We start from the raw sequence: 13,431 nt of genomic DNA, 5'->3' as shown, positions 1-13,431 counted from the left end.
GCAAATCAGATCACGACTCCATCTTGCTCCTCCCTTCCTATAGGCATAAACTCAAACAGGAAGTACCTGTGCTAAGGTGTATTCAACGCTGGTCTGACAAATCGGAATCCATGCTTCAAAAATGTTTTGATCACGTGGACTAGGATAGGTTCTGGGTTTTCTCTGAAAATAACTTTGACGTATACACGGGCACAGTGACTGAGTTCATCAGGAAGTGTATAGGTGATTCTTGTTCCCACTGTGACTATTAAAAGCTACCCAAACCAAAAACTGTGGATAGATGGCAGCAATCGCGCAAAACTGAAAGTGTGAACACGGCAAGGTGACTGGGAATATGGTTGAATACAAACAGTGTAGTTATTCCCTCCGTGAGGCAATCACACAGGCAAAACGTCAGTACAGGGACAGAGTGGAGTCGCAATTCAATGGCTCAGACTCAAGACGTATGTGGCAGGAACTCCAGGCAATCACGGATTATAAAAGGATAACCAGCCACGTCGCTGACACCGACGTCTTGTTCCCGGACAAGCTAAACACATTTTTCGCCCGCTTTGAGGATAACAAAGTGCAACTGACATGACCCACTCCCAAGGACCGCGGGCTCTCGGTCTCCTTGGCCGATGTGAGTGCGACATTTCAGCGTGTTAATCCTCGCAAGGCTGCCGGCCCAGATGGCATCCCTAGCCGCGTCCTCAAAACAGCTGGCTGCAGTGTTTACGGACATATTAAATCTCTCCCCATCCCAGTCTGCTGTCCCCACTTGCTTCAAGATGTCCACCATTGTTCCTGTACCCAAGAAAGCAAAGGTAACTGAACTAAATAACTTTAGCCCCGTAGCACTCCCTTCTGTCATAATGATATGCTTTGAGAGGCTAGTTAAGGATCATATCACCTCCACCTTAGCTGACACCCTAGACCCAATTCAATTTGCATACCACCCCAATATATCCACAGACGATGCAATCGCCATCGTACTGCACACTGCGCTGTCCCATCTGGACAAGAGGAATCCCTTTATAGACTATAGCCTTCAACACCATAGTACCCTCCAAGCTCATCATGAAATTCGGGGGCCTGAGCCTGAACCTGCGCAACTGGGTCCTGGACTTCCTGGCGAGCCGCCCCCAGGTGGTGAAGGTAGGAAACAACACCTCCACTACACTGATCCTCAACACAGGGGCCCCACATGGGTGCGTGCTCAGCCCCCTCCTGTACTCCCTGTTCAACTATGACTGCGTGGCCACGCACACCTCCAACTCAATCTTCAACTTTGCAGACGACGCAACAGTAGTAGGCCTGATTACCAACAATGACGAGACAGCCTACAGGGAGGAGGTGAGGGCTCTGGCGGAGTGGTGCCAGGAAAATAACCTCTCCCTCAACGTCAACAAAATGAAAGGAAGGATTTGGACTTCAGGAGACAGCAGAGGTATCACGCCCCTATCCACATCAACGGCATCGCAGTGGAGTAGATGAAAAGCTTCAAGTTCCTCGGAGTACACATCACTGACAATCTGAAATGGTCCAACAGGAAGGCGCAACAGCACTTCTTCAACTTCAGGATGCAGAAGAAATTTGTCTTGACCCCTAAGATGCTCACAAACTTTTACAGATGTACAATTGAAAGCATCCTGTCGGGTTGTACCACCACCTGGTACGGCAACTGCACCACTCGCAACCGCAGGGCTCTCCAGAGGGTGGTGCGGTCTGCCCAACACATCACCGGGGGCACACAGTCTGCCCTCCAGGGCACCTACAGCACCCGATGTCACAGGAAGGCCAAAAAGATCATCAAGGACATCAACCACCCGAGCCACGGCCTGCTCACCCACTATCATCCAGAAGGCGAGGTCAGTACAGGAGCATCAAAGCTGGGACTGGGACCAAGAGACTGAAAAACAGCTTCTATCTCAAGGCCATCAGACTGTTAAATAGCCATCACTAGCCGACTTCCAACCGCTTACTCAACCCTGCAAGTTAGAGGCTGCTCTATGTACATAGACATGGAATCAATGGTCACTTTAATAATGGAACACTAGTCACTATAATAATGTTTACATACTGCTTTACTCATTTCATATGTATATACTGTATTCTAAGGTATTTTAGTAAACTTAATATTTATGTTTCTTAATTCCCTTCTTTTACTTTTAGATTTGTGTGTATTGTTGAGAATTGTTAGATACTACTGCACTGTTGGAGCTAGGAACACAAGCATTTGGTACACTCACAATAACATATAATAAATATTTCTATGTGACCAATACAATTTGATTTGATTATTATATATTATTGTTTTTATGATAGTAAAAGTTCTTATAAGGTATGAACTTTGTCTTTCTCTGTTTGCATCTGTTCTCTCCCTGCAGTCAGGTTGGTGTAACTGCTCTTGACCTGACTCTCTTTCTCCTAAATGTCACCCATCACTCCTTTCAGAAATAGCACAACACGCAAACCGTATGTAACAACTGTACTGCGTAAACATGTCATTGAATCATACACATCCAATATGTTAAGTCACTGAGTTTTCTTTAATTGTTTTTCTATGTTAGTTTAAGTTTCAAATGACTTTTACCAAACAACGCATTCAATCAGTAACTAAAGTATCAGACCCCCCTCCCCCCAAGGTCTGCGCAAGTCCACTTCTAGTCAGTCAGGGGACTGTCACTGTCTAATCGTGACATATGGCATATATTATATTTTATATATATTATTAGACATTATACCGTATGAGACAGTAGAAGCTCTCATAAGATGTGATCTTTGTCTCTCTCTTTGCATCTGATCTCTCTCTGCAGTCAGGTTGCTGTAACTGCTCTTGATCTGTTAGTTTTAGTTTCAGTTTGAGTCACCTGAAATCCCCAGACAGACTAAACGGGGGGAGGGTTCTGAGAAAGTCTGTTTCTAGTCAGTGAGGGGATTTCTTGTAAATCATGCACCATGCTGCAGTTAAAAAATGATACTTTACTGATTACATTTAATGTATTTCTTTATTTTAAATCTTTTAGGGGGTAGATCAGCTTTAATATTGCATATTTATTTTTGCTTCCATCAATGTAATTGTCTGCATTATTACCAATCCCCCATATATTCTCTCTATTTTTTTTATACAAATATTTTCCTTTATTATTTTCCCCTAACTCTACCCCTAATTGGAGTAAATATAATAATATGACATGTTTTGAGACCAGGTTGGGGTTCCATAGTGCTTGGGGCAACTTCCTCTTCTCGTCTGGGTTTCATAGCACTTGGGGCCACTTCCTCTTCTCGTCCTACTGTTGCCCCAGATAACATATTGAGGGTCTCCGGTCACAGGAAGTACAAAGACACTTCTTCAAACCGACACACTAATATTCAGCAAAACCCCTTTTTCTACTTCCACTATGACTTTATCAGGCAAAACATCCCAGAGTCTTAATGCTTCATTCTACTTCTCCTTAATCACACAAAAGCCATTATTCACACAAACAGCAATTATTTACGATCTATCAATACATGATATATTATTGTCTTCATGACAGTAGAAGCTCTCATACGATATGAACTTTGTCTTTCTCTCTTTGCATCTGTTCTCTCCCTGCAGTCATTTTGGTGTAACTGGTCTTGACCTGACTCTCTTTCTCCCTCAAGTCACCCATCACTTCTTTATCTGAAGATCAGAAGTAGCACAGTTATGTAAACACATGTACTACCTAAACATGTATTGAATTATACACATCCAATCTCTGTTATTGAATTTAATGAATCTATTTCCTATGTTAGTTTTTATTTTCAGTTTGAGTCACCTGAAATCCCCTGACTGACTAAAAGGGGAGGGGTCTGAGTAAGTCTGTTTCTAGTCAGTCAGGGGATTTCTTGTAAATCATGCTTTTCGCTACAGTTACATAACAATACTTTACTGATTAAAAGGGTTGTTTAGACAAGGTATTTTGTGTCCTGTGTAATGGTCATACTGTTTAATCAGCCTCTTCATATGCCACAACTGTCAGGTGGATGGATTATCTTGGCAAAGGAGAAATGCCTACTAACAGGGATGTAAACAAATTATATATTTTGTTCATTGTAGTTTCAAATGACCTTGGCCAAACAACCCATTCAATCAGTAACTGGTCTTGAGCTGTATAAATCAATTAACTCATGAATGCAACTGTTTATGTCAAATAGTTTTGTGTTCTACTTGTATCCCTGGTTGTCCTGAATGGTAAAATTCTTCATTGTGAGGCTAAATATGAGGGCTATACGTGCAGATAAATGAAAGTCAGATAATTGAAAAGATGATTTTTGCTGAGATCTCGGGACTGATAGGGTTAATCATGTTCTGATGCTGTTGCTCTTGGTCTGAGCTTACGCCCACATCTCTATAAAACATCAGCTGCATCTCCACTTGTTGACATATGACTGTAGGTCCCCAACTCAGCAGGCAGGCAAAGGTAAAGACATCTATAACTGTACTATTTAAACAAACACATTGTTGTGTCTGCAAATACAAAATGGCTATTTTTGGTATTTCCAAATTGACATAAAAAAGTTAAATGTGGAACTTGTACGTTTCTTAGTACTTTGTATGCACTTTATTTTATAAAATGCCTTTTGTAATAAGTTGTATGAGTAATGAGATGTTTTTATGTTCATTGTAACAAGAGTAACTACTACAAACGTCATTTTTTTATTATAAAAAATAGGCAACACATGTAATTCTGTAAATACTGGCGTGAGTTCCACAGTGTTCCATTCTTAGGTATTTCTCAAATTGCAGGAAGCGTTTTATGTTGTCCAATATTCCCTCTTTCAGCTCAAATTGGTCGTATGGTGGCAATCAGTAGTTGAAACAATAACAAAGCATGTTACCTGCCCCTGATTCTGTAAAAATCTGAGGAGAATTGTAATCACTCTCAAATTCATGGACAGAGCTATGGATGAAAGGACAGACCATCCATGACATCAATCGTTTTAACCATGTTTTGAGGCTATGTAGTGTTAGTTTATATTTACTTTGTTTAAAAACATTGGAGTAAAACAAACTTATATTTGGGGTTTTGATGGGCTACGACAGTTGAACTAAGCTCATGAGGCATTAATAAGTTATATTCTTCAAGAATCAATCATATTATTTTTTTATACTGCTGATTGCCCATTTAAATGCAGAGAAAACAAAACTAATGGTATTCTCAAGAACAAGAAATTAACCTCCTATACTGCCTCAGATTGTCACTTTGCAAAATAATCCCATTTCTTGTTCTTGAGAATACCATTAGTTTTTCTTACCTGCTCACACTAGACACACATTACCATGCTTCTTTAAGATTTGTAACCAACACAAGATATCTTACCACTCTGCCTTATATCAGTTAGCAGGAAGGCCATCCTTAACTGTAAGACGAACATGTTTGTCTATAAGACCATTTTAGGACAGCCGCCAATATATTTAAGCACTTTATTGACGCTACAGAGTCATGGGGAGATTCTCAATTTCATTCTCCTCGCATCCTCTCTCCTATCATTGCCTCCTTCTCAAACCCCATTGTAAGAGAAAGCCACAGGTCCAGTTTTTCTGACCTTCTCCACAAATGGGTTTTGAGGCGAGGAGAGAGGATGCAAGGAGAATGCACTTGATATTCTCCCATGGACATTACCGTTAGAGATCACAGAACTGTATTTTATATCGTGTTTACAACACAAGAATTGAGTTAAGAATGACTTTAGCTTTGCTGCCCCCATCATCAAGAAACACTTTGGGAAACGACTTAAAACTAGATCATTTAATTCTGAGTGATGAATTTAAATCCCAGATTGGAGGGTTGTTGGCCACAGACTGCACATCAAATCAAATATTATTTGTCACATGCGGCGAATACAACAGGTATTACCTTACCATGAAATGGGTACTTGCAAGCCCTTAACCAACAATGCAGAGTAATTTTTTTTTCTTCTGAATAAACTAAAGGAAAAATAGTAACAATAAAATAACAATAATGGGTGAGTTACCATAGAGATGCGCCTGTTCTATTTAATTATGGGTGCGTTCGTAAATTCACTCTGGCTTCAATCTACTGTGATTTCAGAGCACTCTCGTCTGAGTGTGCCAGAGCGCAGAATAACTGACGATGTTACGAACGTTCAACACCCATTGAATATGAACGGTGTCAGTAAAAGTTTGCAAAAAAGCGTATTTAAATTGTTTCCAGCAGCACAGTTGCAGTCACCAACGCTCTGGTTAACATGAAAACAGCCTAACCAGCTCTGCTAGGGGGAGTAAAATGGTCAGTGAGCTGTTCTCTCATTTGTGTCTGGAAGTAGCTAGCAAGCTAGCCAACGTTAGCCAGTTAGCTTGGATCAACCCCACTCCTCGGCCAGAGCGTCAAGTGTGCGCTCTCAACGCTCTAAGAGCAAAACACTCTGACTTTACAAAAGAACAAACTGACAACACTCTGAATTTACAAACGCCCAGAGTTTGCGACATCCGACGAGCGTCAGAGCCGGTGTAGCTAGGATTCAATCTTAGTCCTGAGCACACTCTGACACTCCAGATTGAATTTATGAACACACCCTATGTGTGTTATGTTCATGCTCACCACTAGAGAGCAGCCTTGATACACATAGAGCCCCAGACCTGGGTTTAAATATTCAAATAAAATCTAATCTAATTTGTCATATGCGCTGAATACAACAGGTGTAGGTAGACCTTACCGTGAAATGCTTACTTATGAGCCCTTAACCAACAATTCCGAGTTTTAAAAAGTAAGAAAAAAATGGCCAAATAAACTAAAGGAAAAATAGTAACACAATAAAATAACAATAACAAGGGGGACCGGTGCCGAGTCAATGTGCAGGGGTAAAGGTTAGTCCAGATAATTGAGGTAATATGTACATGTAGGTAGGGGTAAAGTGACTATGCATATATAAACAGTGAGTAGCAGCAGCATGTGTGTGTGTGTGAGGGAATGTGTGTGTGTGTGTGTGTGTGTGTGTGTGTGTGTGTGTGTGTGTGTGTGTGTGTGTGTGTGTGTGTGTGTGTGTGTGTGTGTGTGTGTGTGTGTGTGTGTGTGTGTGTCTGTCTGTCTTGGTGTGTTTGGACCATGATAGTTTCTTAGTGATGTGGACAGCTCTCGACCTGCTCCACTACAGCCCTGTCGACGTGGATGGGGGCGTGCTCGGCCTTCCTTTTCCTGTTGTCCACGATCAGCTTCTTTGTCTTGCTGATGTTGAGGGAGATGTTGTTGTCCTGGCAGATATGTTATTGCCTACCCCCACCACCTACCCCCACCACATGCTTGGTTCAGTGTTTCTTGCCTCGAAGCGAGCATAGAAGAAATTTATCTCGTCTGGTAGACTTGTGTCACTGGGCAGCTCACGGCTGGGTTTCCCTTTGTAATCCGTCATAGTTTGCAACTCCTGCGACATCCGACGAGCGTCAGAGCCGGTGTAGCTAGGATTCAATCTTAGTCCTGTACTGAAGCTTTATCGGTTTGATCTTTCGTCTGAGGGTATAGCGGGATTTTTTGTAAGCGGCCGGATTAGTGTCCCGCTCCTTGAAAGTGGCAGCTCTAGCCTATTGCTCAGTGTGGATGTTGCCTGTAATCCATGGCTTCTGGTTGGAATATGTACGCACGGTCAACTGTAGGGACGACGACGTCGATGCACTTATTAATGAAGCCGGTGACTGATGTGGTACTTCCTGTTTGAGTTTTTTCTTGTAGGCATGAATCAGAAGGATAGAAGTATGGTCAGATTTGCCAAGTGGAGGGCGAGGGAGAGCTTTGTACTCGTCTCTGTGTGTGGAATAAAGGTGGTCTATAGTTATTTTTTTCCTCTATTTGCACATGACATGCTGGTAGAAATTAGGTAAAACAGATTTATGTTTTCCTGCATTAAAGTCCCCGGTCACTAGGAGCGCAGTCTCTGGATGAGCATTTTCTTATTTGCTTATGGCCTTATACATCTCATTGATTGCGGTCAGCATCATTTTGTGTTGGTAAATAGACAGCTACGAAGAATATAGATGAAAACTCTGTTGGTAAATATTATGGTCTACAGTTTATCATGAGGTATTCTAACTCGTGCGAGCAAAATGTGAACACTTCCTTAATATTAAGGATTGCGCTCTAGCTGTAGTTGACAAAGAGACACAAACCACCACCTCTGATCTTACTGGAGGTTGCTGTTTTTTAACCTGCTCTTTTAAGCTCTCTTATGCACTTGTCACTGTTAACTTCTATTCTTTGTTATGTTTTGTGTTGTGTCTCGTGTGTAACTATGTATGCTAGTTTCTTGGCCTGGGCTCACTTGAAAAAGAGATGTAAATTTCAATGTGACTTGTCTGGCTAAATAAATAATAAAAAAAACACAAAAATGAATTCCATATTAGCAGACATGCTTAAAGATGCATTTACCACAAATGCCTAGTTTGCTAAGTTTTCCATATCTACCTTGCTCTCCGTTCCTCTGTTTTGTATCTGCATTAGCAAAGTATGGATGATCCATATCCTTGCTCCCAGAAGGCTGCGATTTAAAAAAAAAATGAAAAAGTAGATTGAGCTGATTTATTGGCACATTGAAACATGTCGTGCGCCGTTGTTCAAAAACTGCTTGTCGTGTTAAAACAATGACATCATATCTGTATTCTGCCGTCTTCATGCATGTCAGCCATTTTGAAGCCTGCACTATTAACACTTTATTGCCCTTTTAACTGTGTATTGGATATATCAAAGGAATCTTTGGAAGTATGTTTTGTAATGTAATTAAAATGTTGCTAAATATTCAGGGGCAATGCTATGTAGGTGATCTAAAGAATTTATAAAACAATACCACTGACAGCCAGCGTAAGAAGAACAACATGTGACTAATTTGAGATCTGTTCTTAGTGTTGGTTGATCATCCACTCATTGTATTTTTTGTGACAGTAAACCACTAACAATGTTTTTTTGACCTTACTTTGAGAAACTCTAAAAACTATATTATGTTTCCCTGTCAGACTTTAGAAGACTGCTGCAGCCCGTTCATCTTTAGGTGGTGGGATTTCCCACAAGTTGGAGTTATAGTGATGGAGAGGCCTGATGAGGGGTCACTTGGTGGGGTTATAGAGGTGGAGAGACCTGATGATGAGGAGTCACCTGGTGGGATTATAGAGGTGGAGAGGCCTGATGATGAGGGGTCACCTGGTGGGGGTATAGAGGTGGAGAGGCCTGATGATGAGGGGTCACCTAGTGGGGTTATAGAGGTGGAGAGGCCTGATGATGAGGGGTCACCTGGTGGGATTATAGAGGTGGAGAGGCCTGATGATGAGGGGTCACCTGGTGGAGTTATAGAGGTGGAGAGGCCAGATGATGAGTCACTAGGTGGGGTTATAGAGGTGGAGAGCCCTGATGATGAGGGGTCACCTGGTGGGGTTATAGAGGTGGAGAGACCTGATGATGAGGAGTCACTAGGTGGGGTTATAGAGGTGGAGAGGCCTGATGATGAGGAGTCACCTGGTGGAGTTATAGAGGTGGAGAGGCCTGATGATGAGGAGTCACCTGGTGGAGTTATAGAGGTGGAGAGGCCAGATGATGAGGAGTCACTAGGTGGGGTTATAGAGGTGGAGAGGCCTGATGATGAGGAGTCACCTGGTGGAGTTATAGAGGTGGAGAGGCCTGATGATGAGGAGTCACCTGGTGGAGTTATAGAGGTGGAGAGGCCTGATGATGAGGAGTCACTAGGTGGGGTTATAGAGGTGGAGAGGCCTGATGAGGGGTCACCAGGTGGGGTTATGGAGGTGGAGAGGCCTGATGATGAGGAGTCACCTGGTGGGGTTATAGAGGTGGAGATGCCTGATGATGAGGCGTCACCTGGTGGGATTATAGAGGTGGAGAGGCCTGATGATGAGGAGTCACCTGGTGGAGTTGTAGAGGTGGAGAGACCTGATGATGAGGCGTCACCTGGTGGGGTTATAGAGGTGGAGAGGCCTGATGATGAGGAGTCACCAGATGGAGTTGTAGAGGTGGAGAGACCTGGTGATGAGGGGTCACCTGGTGGGGTTATAGTGACGGAGAGGCCTGATGATGAGGAGTCACCAGGTGGGGTTATAGAGGTGGAGAGGCCTGATGATGAGGGGTCACCTGGTGGGGTTATAGTGATGGAGAGGCCTGATGATGAGGGGTCACCAGGTGGAGTTATAGAGGTGGAGAGGCCTGATGATGAGGGGTCACCTGGTGGGGTTATAGAGGTGGAGAGGCCTGATGATGAGGGGTCACCTGGTGGGGTTATAGAGGTGGAGAGGCCTGATGATGAGGGGTCACCAGGTGGAGTTATAGAGGTGGAGAGGCCTGATGATGAGGGGTCACCTAGTGGGGGTATAGAGGTGGAGAGGCCTGATGATGAGGGGTCACCTGGTGGGGTTATAGAGATGGAGAGGCCTGATGATGAGGGGTCACCTAGTGGGGGTATAGAGGTGGAGAGGCCTGATGATGAGGGGTCACCTGGTGGAGTTATAGAGGTGGAGAGGCCTGATGATGAGGGGTCACCTGGTGGGGTTATAGAGGTGGAGAGGCCTGATGATGAGGGGTCACCTGGTGGGGTTATAGAGATGGAGAGGCCTGATGATGAGGGGTCACCTAGTGGGGGTATAGAGGTGGAGAGGCCTGATGAGGGGTCACCAGGTGGGGTTATAGAGGTGGAGAGGCCTGGTGATGAGGCATCACCTGGTGCGACAGGTGGTGAATGGGGTGGCAGAGACACCACACCTGTTCAGAACATTCACACTCCTGATGACATGGCAGCACTGGGAGCACCAGGAGCCAATCTACAGAGTGTCATGTTCAATCAACCACAGCAACAGCAACAGCAGTCAATGCAACAAGCAGCGCAGCAACAGATACAGCAGCAGTTCGGCCATCTACAGGAGGTGCAGAAAGGAAAGACAAAGCAACTGTGTGTTGTGACCCCTCTGCCAGCAGCAAACCCAGACACTTTGACAAGACCAGCTCCTCAGTCACCAGGTAAGTTGTTCAACATGCAGCTCTTTGAGGATAAAGACACAATACACAACAATGAAACACTTCATGTTCATTCTTCAAAATAACCACTTCCTGTATGTATGTTGATGTACAATACTCTATCTCACCCTCCATTCTAGACCCAGCAGAGGAGGTGTTAGGTGAACACCTTGACAAGAAGGAGGAAGCAGAGGTTTTAATAGGGGAAAACGTTGACAAGAAGGAGGAGGCAGAAGAGGAGGCATTAGCTGAACACATTGACAAGAAGGAGGAGGCAGAGAGGGTAAGACACTCTTACATCATTTACATCTTCAGTGGTCATGCTGATCATTTTCCTGTAATGAGTTATGATTTAATAATTAACATCTTCAGTGGTCATGCTGATCATGTTCCTGTAATGAGTTATGATTTAAGGGGAATTCCACCACTCTTTAACCTCATATTATCTCTAGCACCATTCCAGTGTCTTCATATGTGGGAACATCGTGTTTCTAGTTCTGTGTTTAAAAGATAAGAAAGTGCCACATGAGTTTCAAGCACTATACCAACTTCCCCTTGTTCTGTCACCAACTTGCACGCATTGCCCTCGTCCAGAACTGTTTGTTAACACAGAAAGGAGTATATTGAACAGTATAAAACAATCAAAATGGAGAAAGACCCATTGAAATCAAGTTTCAAGTGTTAATGTCACATGCACAAGTACCGTAAAATCTCCATCACTCTAGGGATACTGGAGTGATGGAGGTAGATATGTATAGGGGTAAGGGGACAGGGATACTGGAGTGATGGAGGTAGATATGTATAGGGGTAAGGGGACAGGGATACTGGAGTGATGGAGGTAGATATGTATAGGGGTAAGGGGACAGGGATACTGGAGTGATGGAGGTAGATATGTATAGGGGTAAGGTGACAGGGATACTGGAGTGATGGAGGTAGATATGTATAGGGGTAAGGGGACAGGGATACTGGAGTGATGGAGGTAGATATGTATAGGGGTAAGGGGACAGGGATACTGGAGTGATGGAGGTAGATATGTATAGGGGTAAGGTGACAGGGATACTGGAGTGATGGAGGTAGATATGTATAGGGGTAAGGTGACAGGGATACTGGAGTGATGGAGGTAGATATGTATAGGGGTAAGGTGACAGGGATACTAGAGTGATGGAGGTAGATATGTATAGGGGTAAGGTGACAGGGATACTGGCGTGATGGAGGTAGCTATGTATAGGGGTAAGGTGACAGGGATACTAGAGTGATGGAGGTAGATATGTATAGGGGTAAGGTGACAGGGATACTAGAGTGATGGAGGTAGATATGTATAGGGGTAAGGTGACAGGGATACTAGAGTGATGGAGGTAGATATGTATAGGGGTAAGGTGACAGGGATAGTGGAGTGATGGAGGTAGATATGTATAGGTGTAAGGTGACAGGGATACTAGAGTGATGGAGGTAGATATGTATAGGGGTAAGGTGACAGGGATACTAGAGTGATGGAGGTAGATATGTATAGGGGTAAGGTGACAGGGATACTAGAGTGATGGAGGTAGATATGTATAGGGGTAAGGTGACAGGGATTGTGGAGTGATGGAGGTAGATATGTATAGGGGTAAGGTGACAGGGATACTGGAGTGATGGAGGTAGATATGTATCGGGGTAAGGTGACAGGGATACTGGAGTGATGGAGGTAGATATGTATAGGGGTAAGGTGACAGGGATACTGGAGTGATGGAGGTAGATATGTATAGGGGTAAGGTGACAGGGATACTGGAGTGATGGAGGTAGATATGTATAGGGGTAAGGTGACAGGGATACTAGAGTGATGGAGGTAGATATGTATAGGGGTAAGGTGACAGGGATACTAGAGTGATGGAGGTAGATATGTATAGGGGTAAGGTGACAGGGATACTAGAGTGATGGAGGTAGATATGTATAGGGGTAAGGTGACAGGGATACTAGAGTGATGGAGGTAGATATGTATAGGGGTAAGGTGACAGGGATACTAGAGTGATGGAGGTAGATATGTATAGAGGTAAGGTGACAGGGATACTGGAGTGATGGAGGTAGATATGTATAGGGGTAAGGTGACAGGGATACTGGAGTGATGGAGGTAGATATGTATAGGGATAAGTTGACAGGGATACTGGAGTGATGGAGGTATATATGTATAGGGGTAAGGTGACAGGGATACTAGAGTGATGGAGGTAGATATGTATAGGGGTAAGGTGACAGGGATACTAGAGTGATGGAGGTAGATATGTATAGGGGTAAGGTGACAGGGATACTGGAGTGATGGAGGTAGATACGTATAGGGATAAGGTGACAGGGATACTGGAGTGATGGAGGTAGATATGTATAGGGGTAAGTTGACAGGGATACTGGAGTGATGGAGGTAGATATGTATAGGGGTAAGGTGACAGGGATACTAGAGTGATGGAGGTAGATATGTATAGGGGTAAGGTGA

This window comes from Salvelinus namaycush, chromosome 8 (assembly GCF_016432855.1).
Source record: "Salvelinus namaycush isolate Seneca chromosome 8, SaNama_1.0, whole genome shotgun sequence".
Taxonomy (NCBI): Eukaryota; Metazoa; Chordata; class Actinopteri; order Salmoniformes; family Salmonidae; genus Salvelinus; species Salvelinus namaycush.
Note: the sequence above shows the minus strand (reverse complement) of the source record.